The sequence below is a fragment of the Triticum aestivum genome, chromosome 5A, assembly GCF_018294505.1.
Source record: "Triticum aestivum cultivar Chinese Spring chromosome 5A, IWGSC CS RefSeq v2.1, whole genome shotgun sequence".
Taxonomy (NCBI): Eukaryota; Viridiplantae; Streptophyta; class Magnoliopsida; order Poales; family Poaceae; genus Triticum; species Triticum aestivum.
Genome location: NC_057806.1, coordinates 307,708,496 through 307,729,744, shown reverse-complemented (window position 1 = coordinate 307,729,744; position 21,249 = coordinate 307,708,496).

Sequence of the window (21,249 nt, the reverse complement as noted above, 5' to 3'; positions counted from 1 at the left end):
AGGGTAAAATGATTCCCTACATTAGAAAATTAGAGAGAAATAAATTTCAAATCATTTTGGTATTTTAACATGATTTTTGTTGGGTTTTATTGCATTAGTAGCACTCTTTGCTTTATTTAATTTTTTTGTGGATTTTATTTGGCACTAAAAAAATGTTCATGTTGTAGAAAATCGTTTTCTGGAAATTTTGATATATAATATGCCTATATGAAATTTTATTTTATTTTCATTATTCGATTTTCCTTCTGTTTCTATTGAAAAAACTGTACGTGCGACCCATAATTATTTGTCGCCTACACGTGTAGCATATTAGCAGCGGGCGCCTTATCTTCTTTTTTTTACGTATGTCTATATAATATTCTTATTTATTTTGTTTTACTATTTTTGTTTGTTTGGAAAAAATGTTTTAAAAAAATCTTCGCCGACTGGGCCGGCCCAGCTTCCAGGCGAGCCCATGGTCCAGCCCACGCCGCTCGCCTCCCTCGTCCCCGACCTCGAGCCAGAGGCCGGATCCCGCACGACTCCGCAGCCGCCTCGACGTCCGTGCTCCACCTGGACTCCATCGCCGCCTTGGCCCCTCCTCCACGCAACCCCTCGCCCCCCTCTATATAAGCCGGACCCGCCGCTCTCTCTCTCTCCTTGTGCCGCCGCCCTTGCGCCGCATCTCGCCGCCCGCCGCTGCTCCCGCCGCGCCGCGCCATCGCCGAGGCAGCGCTCCCACACTGGGCTGCCTCGCCTTGCCCGGAGCCCCGCGCGACGCCGCCACTCCCGCAGTCAGCCGCACGAATCGCCGCTGTCCGCCGCCTCGCCGGAGAGCCGCCGAAAACCGCCGCCATCGACGAAACCACCACGGACCGGTAAAACCGTTGCCCCGGTCCGATCTGTTTTTTTTCGTTTTTCCTTAAAAGACCTTTTTTTAATTTTTTCTAGTTATTTAGAGAATGCTTGCTGATTTAGCCTCTGGAGCGAACGAGTTTGTTGGTTTAGGTTCTGTTAGCGAGCGCTCGCTCGATAGTTTTTTTCTTTTTATTTTTAATTTCGGCGAGGGACCCATCCGTGAATATTTTATTTACAGATTAGACCCTGATTTTCAAACCTTCGCTACTTTTTACTCGTTTGCCCAAATCCAACGAAACCAATGCCCACTTCTTCGTTATGATCCCCTTTATCCAGTAAGACACCTTAAACATATTTTTGAAAGTTTTAAAATTTGAATTCAAACAGATTTGTATTGAATTTCGAGTGATCGTAACTCCAGTTTTATAACTCCGTTTGAGTCAATTCTTTTTGCTAATTGAAGCTCTTGACCTAAACTTTCTGATAAGGCCAAATTCACTCAATTTTGGTACAATTAGAAATTGTTTTCTGTTGCAAGAGTTAAATGCTTGTTTTCAAAGTGTTCGGAGATCTTTTCTTCGATTCTTTTTGCATGATTGCTTATGTGTGGTTACTATTGCTTGCTCACGATAGATTGAACGGAGTGTGACGAGTAGAACTATCAGGAGTTATCAGTGCGAATCATCTTCATCAATAGTACAAGGCAAGTTCACACTTTGATCATCCCTTTTTCATACCCAGTTTTACTTGCATTAGTTTCATCCTCAAACATTGCATGGTTAGGATTGGATTAACATGTGAGTATTGGGAAGTAGTTGATGAGGTAGGAACCTATTGACTTTTATTCAAACCCTGGGAATTCTATGTTATGATTATACTGCTATGCTATGCTAGTAGACGTGGTTTGGTTTGAGTGATCCATGACAGATGTTAGAGTTATTATTAATGGTTAAACTTAAGGTGGCTACTTTAATACACATCTGGGTGGATTGGTTGGGGCATCCTGGAGCACCTAGTGGTTTGCCTGGGCACCTGAAGAACCCAGTGCTTGCCCAAGGGGATGCCGGAGTACCCGTATGATCACCCTATGGAATGCCACCCAGGCTCAAAGGGATCACCAGATTATTCATGCTAGAAACTTCCGTGTGCAGCCCCAAGCCATTATGGGCTCTGGCATAGTTGAGCATGTTATGTGACCTCTTTCAGTGGTAGGCTAGCAGATGTAGGGGGAAAGTAGGTGGTACTGTCTACCCAGAGCAAAGAGTTAATGCTTCGGAAAGACCGTGTCTCGATCATCCGTTTCTCAAACATCATGTAGTGCGAGAAATCCAACGGAGGAGATCGAGTCTTGTGGGGAAAAGTGCGCAAACCTCTACAGAGTGTACAAACTAATAATTATTAGCTGTTTCCCCGGTTATGGACATTTTGAGTATTTGGTACTTGAATTATTAGTTTGATCTCATCACTTTACTTAATTAATTTGTGGGGTTATAATTATTATTTTGGGATTGAGTTGGAGGAACCTTCTCAATAATTTTTAACCAACTTGGTATTTAAATAAAAATATTCCTTTGTTGTAGGAAAAAATAGCTTTATGCAAAAATTAAACTTAGAGCCTCCACCAGCCAAATATGCATGTAGGGATAGCCATTTATTCAGCATTGCTCTATGGTGTGAATTTGCTAGTACATTCAATGTACTGACCTACATGGCTGCAACGTCTCATGTTGCAGGAATCTTACGACGAGTAAGTGATATGTTAGGGTTACGATTTCTACACTCAACTTTACCGTTGGTGTTGATGGGAATCCACAACCTTATTGTTACTTCTGTTATATGGATTGAGTTAATATTATTTACGTTACTTTATACATGTGATTTACCTCTATTATAAATCCTCGAGTACTGTGTGTGTCAGCATACCGATCCAGGGATGACACTTAAGCACAGAGACATGACCGTCTGAGGTCGGGTCGCTACAAGATGGAGCGATCCGACCTCAAACGGTCAAATCTCTGTGCGTGAGTGTCATCTGTGGGTCGGTAATGCTGACACGTACGGTACTTCGAAGGATTTATAACAGAGGAGCAATCACACACTTATTACATCCATAGTCTCAAGAGAGAAATTATTACAATAAACATGGCTTAAGGCCATCTAAATGATAACATCGGAAGGCTTGGAAGATAAAGTGAGTCCATCAACTCCAACGACATAGCTGAGTGCATGATAACGACCTAGCGCACCTTACTCTTCGTCTGAAAAGTCTGTAACATGATATGTCGCAGCCCGAAATGGGTCAGAACATGGAATATGCTGGCAAGATAACATAGTAGAGCAATGAACAAGTAAATGCTATCACTACATGCATATGAGGCTGGTGGAGGCTCTACGGTTATAATGTTTTGCGAAAAGCCAATTTTTCCCTACAACAAAGGAATATGTTTTGTTTAACTATCATGGTAGTTGTTAAACATTGAGAAGGTTCCTCCAACTCAATCCAAATTAAGAAGTATTAATAACCCAACCAATTTAATTAAGGGACATTTACATTTATGCCCCTAATTTGCGCCCACTCTCAGATTTACCCCTAATTTCAAAGCCTGCTCAAATTTGCCCCCCTACCATTATGTGCACTTATAGAAATGCCCTTCTGTGCCGTTACCGTCCGGCCAAAGCTGGTCAAAGCCGGTCAAAGGGCTTTGACCGTCCTGAAAAAATAGCAAAGAAATCTAAAAAAATCTGAAAATTTGTGGGATCAAAGATACTCAGGTTCGCAAGGTGAGTGCAAATTTTCGTGCTGTTTGGACATTCCAGGAGCTCATGTCAAAGGAAAAACAATAAATATGTAAGCCTCTAAACAGTAAATTAAAAAAAAGCAAGAAAATTCAAAAAAATATGAAATTTTTTGGCATCAAAGAGGCTCGGGTCTGCAAGCTGCGTGCAAATTTTTGTTGTGTGTGGACATTGGAGAGGCTTGTGGAGAAAAAAGCAAAATTTGGTTCGGGAAAAAACTTGGGAAAAATGACTATTTTTTTCTTGCTCGAGCTCCTCGCATGTCATTTGATCACAAAAACTTGCATGCACCTTGTGCACCCAAGCCTCTTTGATGCCAAAAAATTTCATATTTTTTTGAATTTTCTTGCTATTTTATTTCAAATTTACTGTTCACAAGCATGCAGATTAACTGTTTTTCCTCTCCACGAGCTCCTGGAATGTCCAAATAGCATGAAAAATTGCACACACTTTGTGCATATGAGTATCTTCTATCTCACAAAAATTTAGATTTTTTAGATTATTTTTGCTATTTTTTCCAGGACGGTCAAAGCTGTTTGACCGGACGGTAACGGCGTAGAAGGGCATTTCTGTAAGGGCACCTAACGATAGAGGGGTAAATTTGAGCAGGCTTTCGAATTAGGGGTATATCTGATTAGGTGGTTCGACTTAGGCACAGAAATGTAAATGGCCATTTAATTAATAGAGTGATGAGATCAACATGATAATCCAAGATCCAGATACTCAACATGTCCATAATCGGGGATACGGCTAACCATGATTAGTTTATACACTCTGTAGAGGTTTCCGCACTTTTCCCCACAAGACTCGATCTCCTCCGTTGGATTTCTCGCACTACATGGTGTTTGAGAAACGGATGACCGAGACATAGAAGTATTAACTCTAACCCCGGGTAGACAGTACCAACCTACATCCCCTACATCTGCTAGCCTACCACTGGAAGAGGTCATGCAACTTACTCAACTATGCTAGAGCCCATAATAGCTTGTGGCTGCACACGGAAGTTTCTAGCATGAATAATCTTATGATCCCTTTGAACCTGCGTGGCAAACCATAGGATAATCACACGGGTACTCCGGGATATCCTAGGACAACACTGGATTCTCCAGGTGCCCGCAACCAATCCACCTAGATGTGTATTTAAGTAGCCACCTTAAGTTAACCATTAATTAACAATCTCACATCTGTCATGGATACACTCAAACCCAATCCACGTCTACGAGCATAGCATGGCAGTATAAGCATAACGTAGATGTAACTCCCAGGGTTTGATAATAAAAAGGGCAATAGGTTCTACCTCATCATCTACTTCCCTAAACCCACATGTTAAGAGATCCTACTCATGCAATGTTTGAGGGTTGCATCCAATGCATAAAAACTGGGTAAGAAAAAGAGTATGATCAAAGTGTTACTTGCCTTGCTGATGATCCACAAAACCTAGAGACTCATAGTAGCACACTGCGCACTCCGGGAATTCTATCTCAAACAAACAATAGCATACATAAGCACTCAAGCAAAGATGCACAGATAAAACTCAAATAAGAAGATTCAAACTAAAAATTCAACTAAAGAGCTTCGATTTGCAAAAAGAATCAATCAAATCGGAGCTACGGAACCGAAACTACGGTCAAAAGAACTTCGAATTCAAATCTGCTTGAAACCAAATTTTAAATTTTCAAAACCTTGTTCAACTTGATTAAACAGAAAGAGGGGTTCAAGACAAAGATTTTGGCGCTGGTTTCACTGGATTTGGACAAACGGTTAAGAAACTGCGAGGGTTTGAAGACCAGGGGCTAATCTGTGATAAAAATAATTGTGGATAAGTCCCTGGGCGAAAAAAAGACTAACGAACGTACGTTCGCTGTCTGATCCTAACTGGCGAACAACGTTCGTTAAAACAAACGGATGGACGAACGTCCGCTGAATAGAATAAACCGATGAAAACCGATCTAAGAAATTAAACCGGAAAACTAAAAATCCGGGGTTTAACCGAGAAAAACCGATCGGTCAAACGGGGTCAACGGCGGCGGCTCCGGCGAGATCCGCGGCGGCGGCGACAGCGGTCGACCGCGGCGGGCGGCTGCGGGTGGCTGCGGGGCGGCGCGGGTGGCTATGGGGCGGCGGCGCGACGCGGCAGCGGCGATGCAGCGGCTTGGGGCTCTAGGGGGCCCCAGTGCGCTTATAAAAGGGGGGTGGCGGCGGCGTTGCTTGGGGAGGGGGCGACGGCGATGGTGGCCGACTCGGCCACGACGGCAGCGTCATGCGGCTGCGGGAGTCCCCTCGGGGTCGGGGACGCGCGAGCTAGGCCGGCTGGGCTTCGGCCAAGTCGGTCCGAACACATTTAAGAAAAACAATTCCACCGAGAAAAACCCTAATAAATATATATATATAAATTTCTAAAAAATGCCAAAAATAATTTTCACCATCTAAATAAAATATTTAGAACTTAGTGAACATTTTCTTGGCCTAAATGCAATTTTTTAAAAAATGCATATTTTTCTAATTCAAATAAAATAGCAAAAAATCCAAATATAATTATTTAGTTGATTTTAATAATTTTCCTTCAATATTTCTTTGATTTTTGGAGAAGTCATATTATCTCCTCTCATATATTTTAATATTTAAAATATTATTTGGAGAGAAAAATAATTAAAACCAAAGTGATCCACTTTCTAATATTTGTGAAAATTCAAATATGAAAATAATAAAATCCCCAACTCTCTCTGTGGGTCCTTGAGTTGCTTAAGATTTTTATGATCACAAGACCAAAATGCAAATAAAAATATGATATGCATATGATGACCTATGTATAACATTCCAAATTGAAAATTTGAGATGTTACAAACCTACCCCCCTTAAGGTGAATCTCGCCCTCGAGATTCGGGTTGGCTAGAAAATAGGTGTGGGTGGTCTTTCCGTAGATCTTCCTCTCGTTCCCAGGTGGCTTCATCCTTGGTATGGTGACTCCACTGAACTTTGCAAAACATGATAACCTTGCTGTGGGTAACTCGGCTGGCAAACTCGAGAATCTTGACTGGTTTCTCCTTGTAGGTCAGATCACTATCCAACTGAATTGCTTCGAGGGGCACTGTATCTCTCATAGGGATATCGGCCATCTCAGCATGGCACTTCTTCAACTGGGAAACGTGAAACACGTCATGAACTCCCGACAGTCATTCGGGTAACTCCAACTTGTAGGCCACCTCTCCCATACGTTCCAAAACTCGGTATGGTCCTACAAATCTCGGGGCTAACTTTCCCTTAACTCCAAAGCGTTTAACTCGATATGCTATGTCTCCGATTTCATAGACTACCTCCTTGCATTTTGAGTCTGCATAGCTCTTCTGCCTAGACTGAGCTACCTTCAATCTATCTCGAATCAACTTAACCTTCTCCTATGACTCTTTAATCAAATCTGGTCCAAACAACTGGCGGTCTCCAACTTCATCCCACATTAATGGTGTCATGCACCTCCTTCCATACAGAGCTTCGAAAGGTGCCATCTTCAAACTAGTCTGGTAGCTATTGTTGTAAGAGAACTATGCGTAGGGCAAATTATCATCCCAACTAGATCCATAATCGAGCGCATAAGCTCTCAACATGTCCTCCAGAATCTGATTGACTCTCTCGGTCTGCCCATCTGTCTGCGGATGAAAAGATGTACTAAACTCTAGCCTGGTACCCAAAGTCTGGTGCAACTGGTGCCAAAACTTTGAAGTAAACTGTGTTCCTCTATCTGATACGATAGTCCTCAGAACTCCATGCAGACATATGATCCTGGTCATATATATCTTGGCCAACTTCACACTCGTATAGGTGGTTTTCACTAGGATAAAGTGGGCCACTTTGGTCAAACTATCCACTACTACCCAAACAGAATCATATCCCGATTGGGTCCTAGGTAATCCGGTGATAAAATCCATGCCAAGCTTGTCCCACTTCCATTTGGGTATCGGCATAGGCTGTAGTAATCCTGCTGGCTTCTGATGTTCTGCCTTCACTCTCTGACATAGATAACATACTGCTACATACTCGTCAATATCCTTCTTCATTCCCGTCCACTAGAAACGCTCCTTTAAATCCAAATACATCTTGGTGTTTCCGGGGTGTATCGAGTATGGCGAGTCATGAGCCTCCTGAAGTATCAACTTCCTGACTTTCGCATTATTGGGTACATAAACACGGTCCTCAAACCACAAGGTATCATGCTCATCTTCACGAAAACATTTGGCTTTTCCTTTGCTCATATTCTCCTTTATCTCGGCAATTTCTTTATCATCCTTCTGAGCTTCTTGAATTTTTACCAATAATGTCGACTGAACCTCCAATGCTACAAAAAAACCTCTAGGGACTATCTCCAAACAAAGCGCCCTGAGATCTTCGGCTAATTCCTTTGGCAATCCTCCGCTTATGAGGGTATTGGCGTAACTCTTCCAGCTCAAAGCGTCTGCTACGACATTGGCCTTGCCTGGATGATAGTGCAACTTCATATCATAATCTTTTATAAGCTCCAACCATCTCCTTTGCCTGAGATTCAACTCCTTCTGGGTGAAAATGTACTTCAAACTCTTATGATACGTGTACACATCACAACGATTCCCAATAAGAAAATGTCTCCAGGTCTTGAGTGCATGCACTACAGCTGCTAACTCCAAATCATGTGTGGCATAATTCAACTCATGCGGTCGAAGCTGACGTGAGGCATATGAAACAACTCTTCCGTCCTGCATAAGTACACCTCCAAGCCCTAAGCAAGAAGCATCGCAATAGACTTGGAAATCCTTGCGTATATCCAGCAGAATCAGTACTGGGGCTGTAACCAAATGTTTCTCCAGCTCCTGAAAACTTGCCTCACATTCATCTATCCATTTGAACTTGGTATTCTTCTTCAAAAACTCTGTCATAGGTTTTGCAATCTTGGAAAAATTCTCAATGAATCTCCGGTAGTACCCCGCGAGTCCAAGAAAACCGCGGATCTCTCCAACTGAGGTGGGTGCCAACCACTCAGTGACTGACTGAAACTTAGTATAGGTGGGTGTCAATCTACTGCTATACCTTCTCCTGATATAACATGTCCAAGGAATCCAACTTCCTTCAACCAAAACTCACACTTGCTGAACTTGGCATATAGTTAAAGTTCCCTGAGTTTCTCGAGAACTAAACGCAAATGCTCCTTGTGTTCCTCTTCATTCTTCGAGTATACCAAAATGTCATCAATGAATACCACGGAAATTTTATCCAACAACTCCATGAACACCTTATTCATCATACTCATGAAATAGGCAGGGGCGTTAGTCAATCCAAACGACATAACCGTGTACTCATATAGCCCGTACCTTGTGGTGAAGGCTGTCTTAGGTATATCTTGTTCTCGGATCTTCAGCTAGTGGTATCCTGATCAAAGATCGATCTTGGAAAATACTTTAGCTCCTTGCAACTGGTCAAACAAATCATTGATCATCGGCAGTGGGTACTTGTTCTTGATCATCACTTCATTCAATGCACGATAATCAACAAGCATCCTCAAAGATCCATCCTTCTTCTCAACCAAGAGCACTGGGCTCCCCATGGTGACGAACTTCGTCGAATGTAACCTTTCTCCAATAACTCCTTAATCCGTTTCTTAATTTCCTCCAGATTATTTGTGGGCATCCGGTATGGTCTCTTCGATATTGGTCCGGTGCCTGGTAACAGCACTATCAAAAACTCAATGTCTCGATCCGGTGGCATGCCGGGTAACTCCTCTGGAAATACATCCGGATAATCCCTGACTACAGGCACTTCCTCCTGAACAAATCTCGTGAGAGAATTTACTTGGGTCCTCCTCGGCGCATGCCTGGATACATACTTGATCCTTTTTCCCTCCGGGGTGGTGAGCAGAATTGACCTACTAGCACAATCAATGTTTCTGCCATACTTCGATAGCCAATCCATACCCAGTATCACGTCCAATCCTTGTGACTCCAGAATTATTAGGTCTGAGGGGAAAACATGGCTGCCAATGGTTAAGGGTAACCGTTCGCACCATCGGCTGGCCATATACTCTGCACCTGGTGAGCTTACTAACAAGGGTGTCCTAAGGGCTAAGGTGGGTAACTTAAACTTGTCCACAAATCCACTTGAAATGTATGAATGCGATGCACCAATATCAAAAAGAATGAGGGCGGTAAATGACTTAACCAAAAACTTACCGATAACTGCATCTGGCTGCTCTTCAACCTCCTCCATGTTCACATGGTTCACTTGTCCCTTGTTGAAAGGGTTGGGCTTCTTCACAGTGCTTCCATTGCCATTTCCATTCTTTGCTTCAGAACATTCGGTGGTGTAATGTTCAGTCTTCCCACACTTGAAACAAGTAATGTAACTTAGATCCCTCTTGGCGGGTGTGGCTGGGTTAGAGCGGTTCTGATTACTGCCTGCTCCATTCCCGTTTCCATTCTTGGGGCCACTGTGGTTATGCGAACTTCCTCCATTGTGGGTATGGCCTCCATGGTTATGGGTATAGCCTCCTGAGTTCGGGGTGAAACGAGGCTTCCGCTGAGCTCCTGAATTGTACTTCCCTTGTCCATACTTCCTTTTGCGGCTCTCAATCTGCTGTTGCTTCCCTTCAATCATAAGATCCTTATCTACCAACTCCTGGTAGTTGTTAAATGTTCCCACCATTAACTGCATACTCATCTCATCATTCAGCCCTTCCATAAACTTCTCCTGTTTCGCGGCATCGGTGGCCACATCATCTGGGGCGTAGCAAGCTAACTTGCTAAACTCATCCATGTACTGCCCCACTGTACGGTTGCCCTGGCGTAAGTTGCGAAACTCACGCTTCTTCATGTTCATAGCTCCAGTTGAGACATGAGCAGTGCGGAATGCTTGCTGAAACTGCTCCCAAGTAACATTGGCTATAGGGAAAGTGGCTGTGTAATTCTCCCACCATGAGGCTGCAGGTCCATCCAATTGGTGTGCGGCAAAACGCACCTTCTCAGTGTCTGTGCAGCCTGCAGTGGTCAACTCCCTTCCAATCCTGCGTAGTCAGTCATCAGCAACTATTGGCTCGGTGCTACTGGAAAACACCGGCAGCTGCAACCTCAGAAAACGGGCTAACTTGTCAACTGGAGGTGGTGGCGGTGGGTTGTTGTTATTGTTGTTGTTGCCTTGGTTCTGAACTAGCAACTGCATTAGTGTATTCTGCTGTTGGATCAACTGAGTGAGCTCCGGTGGGAAAACAAATCCAGGGTCACGTCTCGGAGGCATTTGATGGGTTTAGAGGGGAGAGATTAGAATAGAATGAGGTCTAGTGAGAAAGCACTACCCATATGCACATGAGACAAACACAATCATATCACACCAAAACAATTTCAAGCAAGGGCATACAATCGATCTAACTATCGTTACATACTACTAATATATACATGGGAAAATACTACTAATAATATGGTGGTCTACTAAAAATTTTGATCAGTGGAAGACTCCATGATATCTGCTCCAGCTTCATCTTCATAATCATCATCACTACTGTCGCGGTCGGAGTCGGGGTCGTCGATGATGATGTAGTCCTTGGGATGGTCGTCATCTCCTCCTAGCATGGGATCTCCCATGAATACTCCTAGCTTCCTTGTCAGGTCGTCATTCATCTCCACTAGCATCGCGATTTCCTCCTCGTATCCGTCGTGTGTAGACTTGAGTTCCTCTTGAAGCTCCATATTCTTAATCATCAACTTCTTCAGATCTATCATGCTTGTGCACATTTGGTTCTCGCGACGACGAATGTGCTGGTTTAACTCCTGGATGTAAGCTGCAATGGACCTGTCCTTCCTGGTGCTGATCATCTCCCATTGCTCATCTCGGTGCCCACATATCTGGTAGATGGTGTCCTTAAGATCCTTGTGATAAACTTCGCCGATGCGTCCCATGGCGATGTGGGCTGCCATGCTCTTTCCTAGACTCCAGGTTGGTGCATCAAGGGAAAACTCTATGGGCTTAGTAACTGGCGTGAATGTCCTTCCTGGAATTTGAACTCGAATCATCTAACACTCCTCTTCTGATAAAGTGGCGGTGTAAGTCCCGGTGAAGCTTGGTATTCCGATGTTCAGGTACCTAGTGACTTTCTTCAAGTGTCGTCCAAAAGGTGTGTCTTCATCCGGTTGTGCAAACTTGTTCCTTGTGTCCGCCATCCTATAGAGTAGAAGATGGACAGAAGTTAGAAATGAGTTGAGGAAAGTGACCTATGGCTCATCTTAGTGGTCATGTCCTACATTTAACATGTGCTCTGATACCATCTTGTAGTGATCCGACCTCAAACGGTCAAATCTCTGTGCACAAGTGTCATCCCTGGATCGGTAATGCTGAGACACAGTACTTCGAAGGATTTATAACGAAGTAGTAATCACACACTTATTACATCGATAGTCTCAAAAGATAACTTATTACAATAAATATGGCTTAAGGCCATCTAAATGATAACAACGGAAGGCTTGGAAGACAAAATGAGTCCATCAAATCCAACGGCATAGCTGAGTGCACGACAACGACCTAGCGCACCTTACTCTTCATCTAAAAAGTCTGCAACATGGTATGTTGCAGCCCGAAACGGGTCAGCACAAGGAATATGCTGGAAAGATAACACAGTAGAGCAATGAACAAGTAAAGGCTATCACTACATGCATATGAGGCTGGTGGAGGCTCTGCGGTTATAATGTTTTGCGAAAAGCCAATTTTTTCCTACAACAAAGGAATATATTTTGTTTAACTATCATGGTAGTTGTTAAACATTGAGAAGGTTCCTCCAACTCAATCCCAATTAAACATTATTAATAACCCAACCAATTTAATTAATAGAGTGATGAGATTAACATGATAATCCAAGATCCAGATACTCAAGATGTCCATAACCGGGGACACGGCTAACCATGATTAGTTTATACACTCTGCAGAGGTTTGCGCACTTTTCCCCACAAGACTCGATCTCCTCCATTGGTTTTCTCGCACTACATGGTGTTTGAGAAACGGATGACCGAGACATAGTCTTTCAGAAGCATTAACTCTAACCCTGGGTAGACAGTACCAACCTACACCCCCTACATCTGCTAGCCTACCACTGGAAGAGGTCATGCAACTTACTCAACTATGCTAGAGCCCATAATAGCTTGTGGCAGCACACATAAGTTTCTAGCATGAATAATCTTATGACCCCTTTGAGCTTGGGTGGTGAACCATAGGATAATCACACGGGTACTTCGGGATATCTTGAGACAACACTGGATTCTCCAGGTGCCCGCAACCAATCCACCCAGATGTGTATTTAAGTAGCCACCTTAAGTTAACCATTAATTAACAATCTCACATCTGTCATGGATACACTCAAACCCAATCCACGTCTACGCGCATACCATGTCAGTATAAGCATAACGTAGAAGTAACTCCCAGGGTTTGATAATAAAAAGGGCAATAGGTTCTACCTCATCATCTACTTCCCTAAACCCACATGTTAAGAGATCCTACTCATGCAATGTTTGAAGGTTGTATCTAATGCAAAAAACTGGGTAATAAAAAGAGTATGATCAAAGTTTTACTTGCCTTGCTGATGATCCGTAAAACCTAAAGACTCGTAGTAGCACGCTGCACACTCCGGGAATTCTATCACAAACAAACAATAGCATACATAAGCACTCAAGCAAAGATTCATGGATAAAACTCAAATAAGAAGATCCAAACTGAAAATTCAACTGAAGAGCTTCGATTTGCAAAAAGAATCAATCGAATCGGAGCTACGGAACTGAAACTACAGTCAAAAGAACTTTGAATTCAAATCTGCTTGAAACCAAATTTTAAATTGTCAAAACCTTGTTCAAGTTGATTAAACAGAAAGAGGGGTTCAAGACAAAGATTTTGGCGTTGGTTTCAATGGATTTGGACAAACGGTAAGAAACGGCGAGGGTTTGAAGATCAAGGGCTAATCTGTGATAGAAATAATCACGGATAAGTCCCTAGCCGAAAATAAAATAAAAAGGAAATACTAACGAACGAACGTTCGCTGTCTGAACCTAACCGGCGAACAACGTTTGTTAAAACGAACGGACGGACGAACATCCGCTGGATAGAATGAACCGATGAAAACCGATCTAAGAAATTAAAACGGAAAACTAAAAAAACCGGGGTTTAACCGAGAAAAAACGACCGGTCAAATGGGGTCAACAGCGGTGGCTCCGGCGAGATCCGCGGCGGTGGCGACGGTGATCGACGGTGTCGGGTGGCTGCGGGGCAGCGGCACGGCAGTAGTGAGGCAGCGCGGGGTCGGCGGCGAGTGGCGCGGTGCGGCAGCGGCGATGCTGCGGCTTGGGGCTCCAGGGAGGCCTCGAGTGCGCTTATAAAGGGGGAGGGTGGCGGCGGTGTTGCTTGCGGAGGGGGCGACGGCGGTGGTGGCCGACTCGGCCATGGCGGCGACGTCGTGCGGCTGCGGGAGTCCCGCTCGGGGTCGGGGACGCGTGAGCTGGGCCGGCTGGGCTTCGGCCCAGTCGGTCCGAACACATTAAAAAAACAATTCCGCCGAGAAAAATCCTAATAAATATATATAAAAAATTCTAAAAATGCCAAAAATAATTTTCACTATCTAAATAAAAAATTTAGAACTCAGTGAACATTTTCTTGGCCTAAAATGTAATTTTTTAAAATGCATATTGTTCTAATTCAAATAAAATAGCAAAAATATCCAAATAAAATTATTTATTTGATTTTAATAATTTTCCTCCAATATTTCTTTTATTTTGGGGAAGTCATATTATCTCCTCTCATATATTTTAATATTTGAAATATTATTTGGAGAGAAAATAATTAAAACCAAAGTGATCCACTTTTCAATAATTGAGAAAATTCAAATATGAAAAAAATAAAATCCCCAACTCTTTTCGTGGGTCCTTATCACAAAACCAAAATGCAAATAAAAATATGATATGCATATGATGGCCTATGTATAACATTCCAAATTGAAAATTCGGGATGTTACAGCCTCCTTTGCCCCCTTCACCACGCCACCCCTCGCCCTCCTCTCCTCAAATACCGGAGTCTCGGGCCCCGTTTCTCTCCTTCCCCGCACCTGCGCCGCTGCATCGAGCCACCGCACCTTGGCGCCGCATCGCGCCGCCACCGCCGAGCTTCCTCGCCGTCGCCCCGCACCTCCCCGACCACCGCAGCCACCACCCACCTCACCATCGCGCCGCCCCTCCCCAGCTACTCCGCCGCCGCCGCCGTGCCCCGCCGCCGCCGGAGCCACTTCGCCCCGCCGCCGTCAGAGACACGACTCACCGTAGCTTCGCCCGACCCACCGATCTTTTCCGTGGACCGGTATAACCAAACCCTAGATCGGTTTTCTGGTTTTTCTCGGTTTTCTTTTAAAAAACCCGATTTTTTAGTCTAGTTATTTAGAGAACGCTTGCTGGTTTAGCCTCTGGAGCGAACGAGTTCATCAGTTTTGGTTCTATAGCGTGTTCGTTCGGTAGAATTTTTCTTTTTCTTTTTCTTTTTAATTTCGGCCAGGGACCCATCCATGGATATTTTATTTACATATTAGTCCTTGATCTTCAAACCTTCGCTACTTTTCGCTCTTTTATCCAAATCCAACGAAACCAATGCCTACTTCTTCGTTATGATCCCCTCTATCCAGTAAAACAACTTAAACATATTTGTGAAAGTTTGAAAATTTGACATCAAACAGATTTGTAGAACTTCGTTTGATCGTAACTTGAGTTTTATAACTCCGATTTAGTTGATTCTTTTTGCAAATCGAAGCTCTTGACCTAAAATTTCTGATAAGGCCAAACTCACATAATTTTGGTACTGTTAGAAATTTTTCTATGTTGCAAGAGTTATTTGATTGGTTTGATGTTTTCTGAATTATCTTCTTCATTTTTCCTGATCTTTTGAGTGATTACTTATGTGTGGTTACTATTGCTTGCTTACGCTAGATTGACCGGAGTGTGACGAGTAGAACTATCAGGAGTTATCAGTACGAATCATCTTCATCAACAGTACAAGGCAAGTTCACACTTTGATCATACTTTTCATTACCCACTTTTTGTGCATTTGTTCCAACCCTCAAACATTGCATGAGTACGATTGATAACATGTGGGTATTGGCAAGTAGTGGATGAGGTAGGAACCTATTGTCTTTCATTCAACCCCTGGGTACTACTACGTTATGCTTACTGTTATGCTATGCTCATAGACGTGGTTTGGTTTGAGTGATTCATGATAGATGTGAGTGTTATTATGAATTAAGGGATAACTTAAGGTGGCTACTTTAATACACATCTGGGTAGAATGGTTGGGGCACCCTGGAGCACCCAGTGGTTTGCCTGGGCACCTGGAGAACCCACTGCTTGCCCAAGGGGATCCCGGAGTACCCGTGTGATCACCCTATGGAATGCCACCCAGGCTCAAAGGGATCATAAGATTATTCATGCTAGAAACTTCCGTGTGCAGCCACAATCCATTATGGGCTCTGGCATAGTTGAGTATGTTGTGTGACCTCTTTCAGTGGTAGACTAGCAGATGTAGGGGATGTAGGTGGTACTGTCTACCCAGAGTAAAGAGTAAACGTTTCTGAAAGACTGTGTCTCGGTCATCCATTTCTCAAACATCATGAAGTGCCAGAAATCCAACGGAGGAGATCGAGTCTTGTGGGGAAAACTACACAAACCTCGGTAGAGCGTTCAAACTATTCATGATTAGCCGTGTCCCCGGTTATGGACATCTTGAGTTTCTGGTACTTGGATTATTTTGTGGATGTCATCACTTTACTTAAATAATTTGTTGGGTTATAATGATTATTTTGGGACTGAGTTGGAGGAACCTTCTCAATACTTTTCAACCAGCTTTGTAGTTAAATAAAATATATTCATTTGTGTAGGAAAAATTGGCTTTTCGCAAAACATTATAACCATAGAGCCTCCACCAGCCATATATGCATGTAGTGATAGTTCTTATTCATCATTATCCTATGGTGTGAATTTGCCAGTACATTCAATGTACTGACGTACATGGATGCAACGTCTCATGTTGCAGGAATCTTACGATGAGTAAGTGATACATTAGGGTTACGATTTCTACATTCAACTTTGCCATTGGTGTTGATGGGAATCCACAACCTTGTTGTTACTTCCGCTATTTGGATTGAGGTAATAGTATTTACGTTACTTTATACATGTGATTTACCTTTGTTATAAATCCTCGAGTACTGTTTGTGTCAGCATACCGATCCAGGGATGACACTTAAGCACAGAGACTTGACCGTCCGAGGTCGGGTCGCTACAGATCTATTCAAGAGTCCGTAGTAAAATAACACGAAGATATTCTTTCCGTTCATCTATCCTAGAGTTCGTACTAGAATAACACCTTAAGACACAAATCAACGAAAACCCTAATGTCACCTAGATACTCCAATGTCACCTCAAGTATCCGTGGGTATGATTATACGATATGCATCACACAATCTCAGATTCATCTAGTCAACCAACACAAAGAACTTCAAAGAGTGCCCCAAAGTTTCTACCGGAGAGTCAAGACGAAAACGTGTGCCAACCCCTATGCATAAGTTCACGAGGTCACAGAACTCGCAAGTTGATCACCAAAACATATATCAAGTGGATCATGTGATATCCCATTGTCACCACAGATAAGCACATGCAAGACATACATCAAGTGTTCTCAAATCCTTAAAGACTCAATCCGATAATATAACTTTAAAGGAAAAACTCAATTCATCACAAGAGAGTAGAGGGGGAGAAACATCATAGGATCCAACTATAATAGCAAAGATTGCGATACATCAAGATCGTGCCAAATTAAGAACACGAGAGAGAGAGAGAGATCAAACACAAAGCTACTGGTACATACCCTCAGCCCCGAGGGTGAACTACTCCCTCCTCGTCATGGAGAGCGCCGGGATGATGAAGATGGCCACCGGAGAGGGATTCCCCCCTCCAGTAGGGTGCCGGAACGGGTCTAGATTGGTTTTCGGTGGCTACGGAGGCTTGCGGCGGTGAAACTCCCAATCTAGGTTTATTTCTGGGGTTTTTTTGTATTTATAGGAATTTTTGGCGTAGGTCTCATGTCAGGGGGGGGGGGTCTCCGAATCACCACGAGATAGGGGCCCATGCCTAGGGGGGTAGGGCACGCCCCCACCCTCGTGGACAGCCCAGGAATTTTCTGGCCCAACTCTTTTACTCTGGGGGCTTTTTTTGGTCCATAAAAAATCATCAAAAATTGGCACGTCAAATGGACTCCATTTGATATTCCTTTTCTGCGATACTCAAAAACATGGAAAAACAGAAACTGGCACTGGGCTCTAGCTTAACAGGTTAGTCCCAAAAATCATATAAAATAGCATATAAATGCATGTAAAACATCCTAGATGGATAATGTAATAGCATGAACAATCAGAAATTATAGATACGTTGGAGACGTATCAAGCATCCCCAAGCTTAATTCCTGCTCGTCCTCGAGTAGGTAAATGATAAAAACAAAATTTTTGATGTGGAAAGCTACCTAACATATTTATCCATGTAATTCTCTTTATTGTGGCAAGAATATTCAGATCCGAAAGATTCAAGACAAAAGTTTAATATTGACATAGAAATAATAATACTTCAAGCATACTAACAAAGTAATCATGTCTTCTCAAAATAACATGGCCAAAGAAAGTTATCCCTGCAAAATCATATAGTCTGGCTATGCTCTATGTTCATCACACAAAATATTTAAATCATGCACAACCCCGATGACAAGCCAAGCAATTGTTTCATACTTTTGATGTTCTCAAACTTTTTTAATCTTCACGCAATACATGAGCGTGAGCCATGGACATAACACTATAGGTGGAATAGAATGATGGTTGTGGAGAAGATAAAAAGGAGAAGACAGTCTCACATCAACTAGGCGTATCAACGGGCTATGGAGATGCCCATCAATAGATATCAATGTGAGTGAGTAGGGATTGTGTTGCAACGGATGCACTAGAGCTATAAGTGTATGAAAGCTCAAAAAGAAACTAAGTGGGTGTGCATCCAACTCGCTTGGTCACGAAGACCTAGGGCATTTTGAGGAAGCCCATCATTGGAATATACAAGCCAAGTTCTATAATGAAAGATTCCCACTAGTATATGAAAGTGACAACATAGGAGACTCTCTATCCTGAAGATCATGGTGCTACTTTGAAGCACAAGTGTGGCAAAAGGATAGTAGCATTGCCCCTTCTCTCTTTTTCTCTCATTTTTTGTTTATTTATTTTTTTTATTTTTTTGGGTCTTTCTCCCTTTTTATGGCCTCTATTTTTTATTTTTTTATTTTTCGTACGGAGTCTCATCCCGACTTGTGGGGGAATCATAGTCTCCATAATCCTTTCCTCACATGGTACAATGCTCTAATAATAATGACCATCACACTTTTATTTACTTACAACTCAAGAATTACAACTCGATACTTAGAACAACATATGACTCTATATGAATGCCTCCGACGGTGTACCGGGATGTGCAATGACTCATGAGTGACATGTATGAAAGAATTATGAACGGTGGCTTTGCCACAAATACGATGTCGACTACATGATCATGCAAAGCAATATGACAATGATGAAGCATTTCATAATAAACGGGGCGGTGGAAAGTTGCATGGCAATATATCTCAGAATGGTTATGTAAATGCCATAATAGGTAGGTATGGTGGTTGATTTGGGAAGGTATATGGTGGGTGTATGATACCAGCGAAAGGTGCGTGATATTAGAGAGGCTAGTAATGGTGGAAGGGTGAGACTGCGTATAATCCATGGACTCAACATTAGTCATAAAGAACTCACATACTTATTGCAAAAATCTATTTGTTATTGAAACGAAGTACTACCCGCATGCTCCTAGGGGGATAGATTGGTAGGAAAAGACCATCGCTCATCCCCGACCGCCACTCATAAGGAAGACAGTCAAAAAATAAATCATGCTCCGACTTCATCACATAACGGTTCACCATACGTGCATGCTACTGGAATCACAAACTTTAACACAAGTATCTCTCAAATTAACAACTACTCAACTAGCATGAATCTAATATCACCATCTTCATATGTCAAAACAATCATCAAGTATCAAACTTCTCATAGTATTAATGCACTTTATATGAAAGTTTTTATTATACCCATCATGGATGCCTATCATATTAGGACTAATTTCATAACCAAAGAAAATTACCATGCTGTTCTAAAAGACTCGCAAAATAATATAATTGAAGCATGAGAGATCAACAATTTCTTCAAAATAAAACTACCTCCATGCTCTAAAAAGATATAAGTGAAGCACTAGAGCAAATGACAAACTACTCCGAAAGATATAAGTGAAGATCAATGAGTAGTCGAATAATTATGCAACTATGTGAAGACTCTCTAAAATTTAAGAATTTAAGATCTTGGTATTTTATTCAAACAGCAAGCAAAACAAAATAAAATGAAATGACGCTCCAAGCAAAACACATATCATGTGGTGAATAAAAATATAGTCTCAAGTAAAGTTACCGATGAACGAAGATGAAAGAGGCGATGCCTTCCGGGGCATCCCCAAGCTTAGGCTCTTGGTTGTCCTTGAATATTACCTTGGGGTGCCTTGGGAATCCCCAAGGTTAGGCTCCTGCCACTCCTTATTCCATATTCCATTGAATCTTTACCCAAAACTTGAAAACTTCACAACCCAAAACTTAACAGAAAACTTGTAAGCTCCATTAGTATAAGAAAATAAATCACCATGTAGGTACTGTTGTGAACTCATTCTAAATTCATATTGGCATAATATCTACTGTATTCCAACTTCTCTATGGTTCATACCCTTCGATACTACTCATAGATTCATCAAAATAAGAAAACAACACATAGAAAACAGAATCTATCAAAAACAGAATAGTCCGTAGTAATATGTAGGTTTCGAATACTTCTGTCACTCCAAAAATTCTGAAATAAATTTGTGGACTTGAGGAATTTGTCTATTAATCATCTTCAAAAAGAATCAACCTAAATGCACATAGTAAACAATGATAGCAAATCTCGTGAGCGCAAAAGTTTTTGTTTTTTACAGCAAGATCGCAAAGACTTCACCCAAGTCTTCCCAAAGGTCCTACTTGGCGCAAACACTAATTAAAACATAAAACCACATCTAAACAGAGAATAGATGAATTATTTATTACTAAACAGGAATAAAAATAAAATTGGGTTGCATCCCAACAAGCGCTATCGTTTAACGCCCCTAGCTAGGCATGATGATTTCAATGATGCGCACATAAAACATAAGAATTGAAACATAAAGAGGGCATAATGAAGAATATGACTAGCACATATAAGTCTAACCCACTTCCTATGCATAGGGATTTTTGTGAGCTAACAACTTATGGGAACAATAATCAACTAGCATAGGAAGGCAAAACAAGCATAACTTTAAAACTTTAAGCACATAGAGAGGAAACTTGATATTTTTGCAATTCCTACAAGCATATATTCCTCCCTCATAATAAATTTCAGTAGCATCGTGAATGAATTCAATAATATAACCATCACATAAAGCATTCTTTTCATGATCTACAAGCATAGAA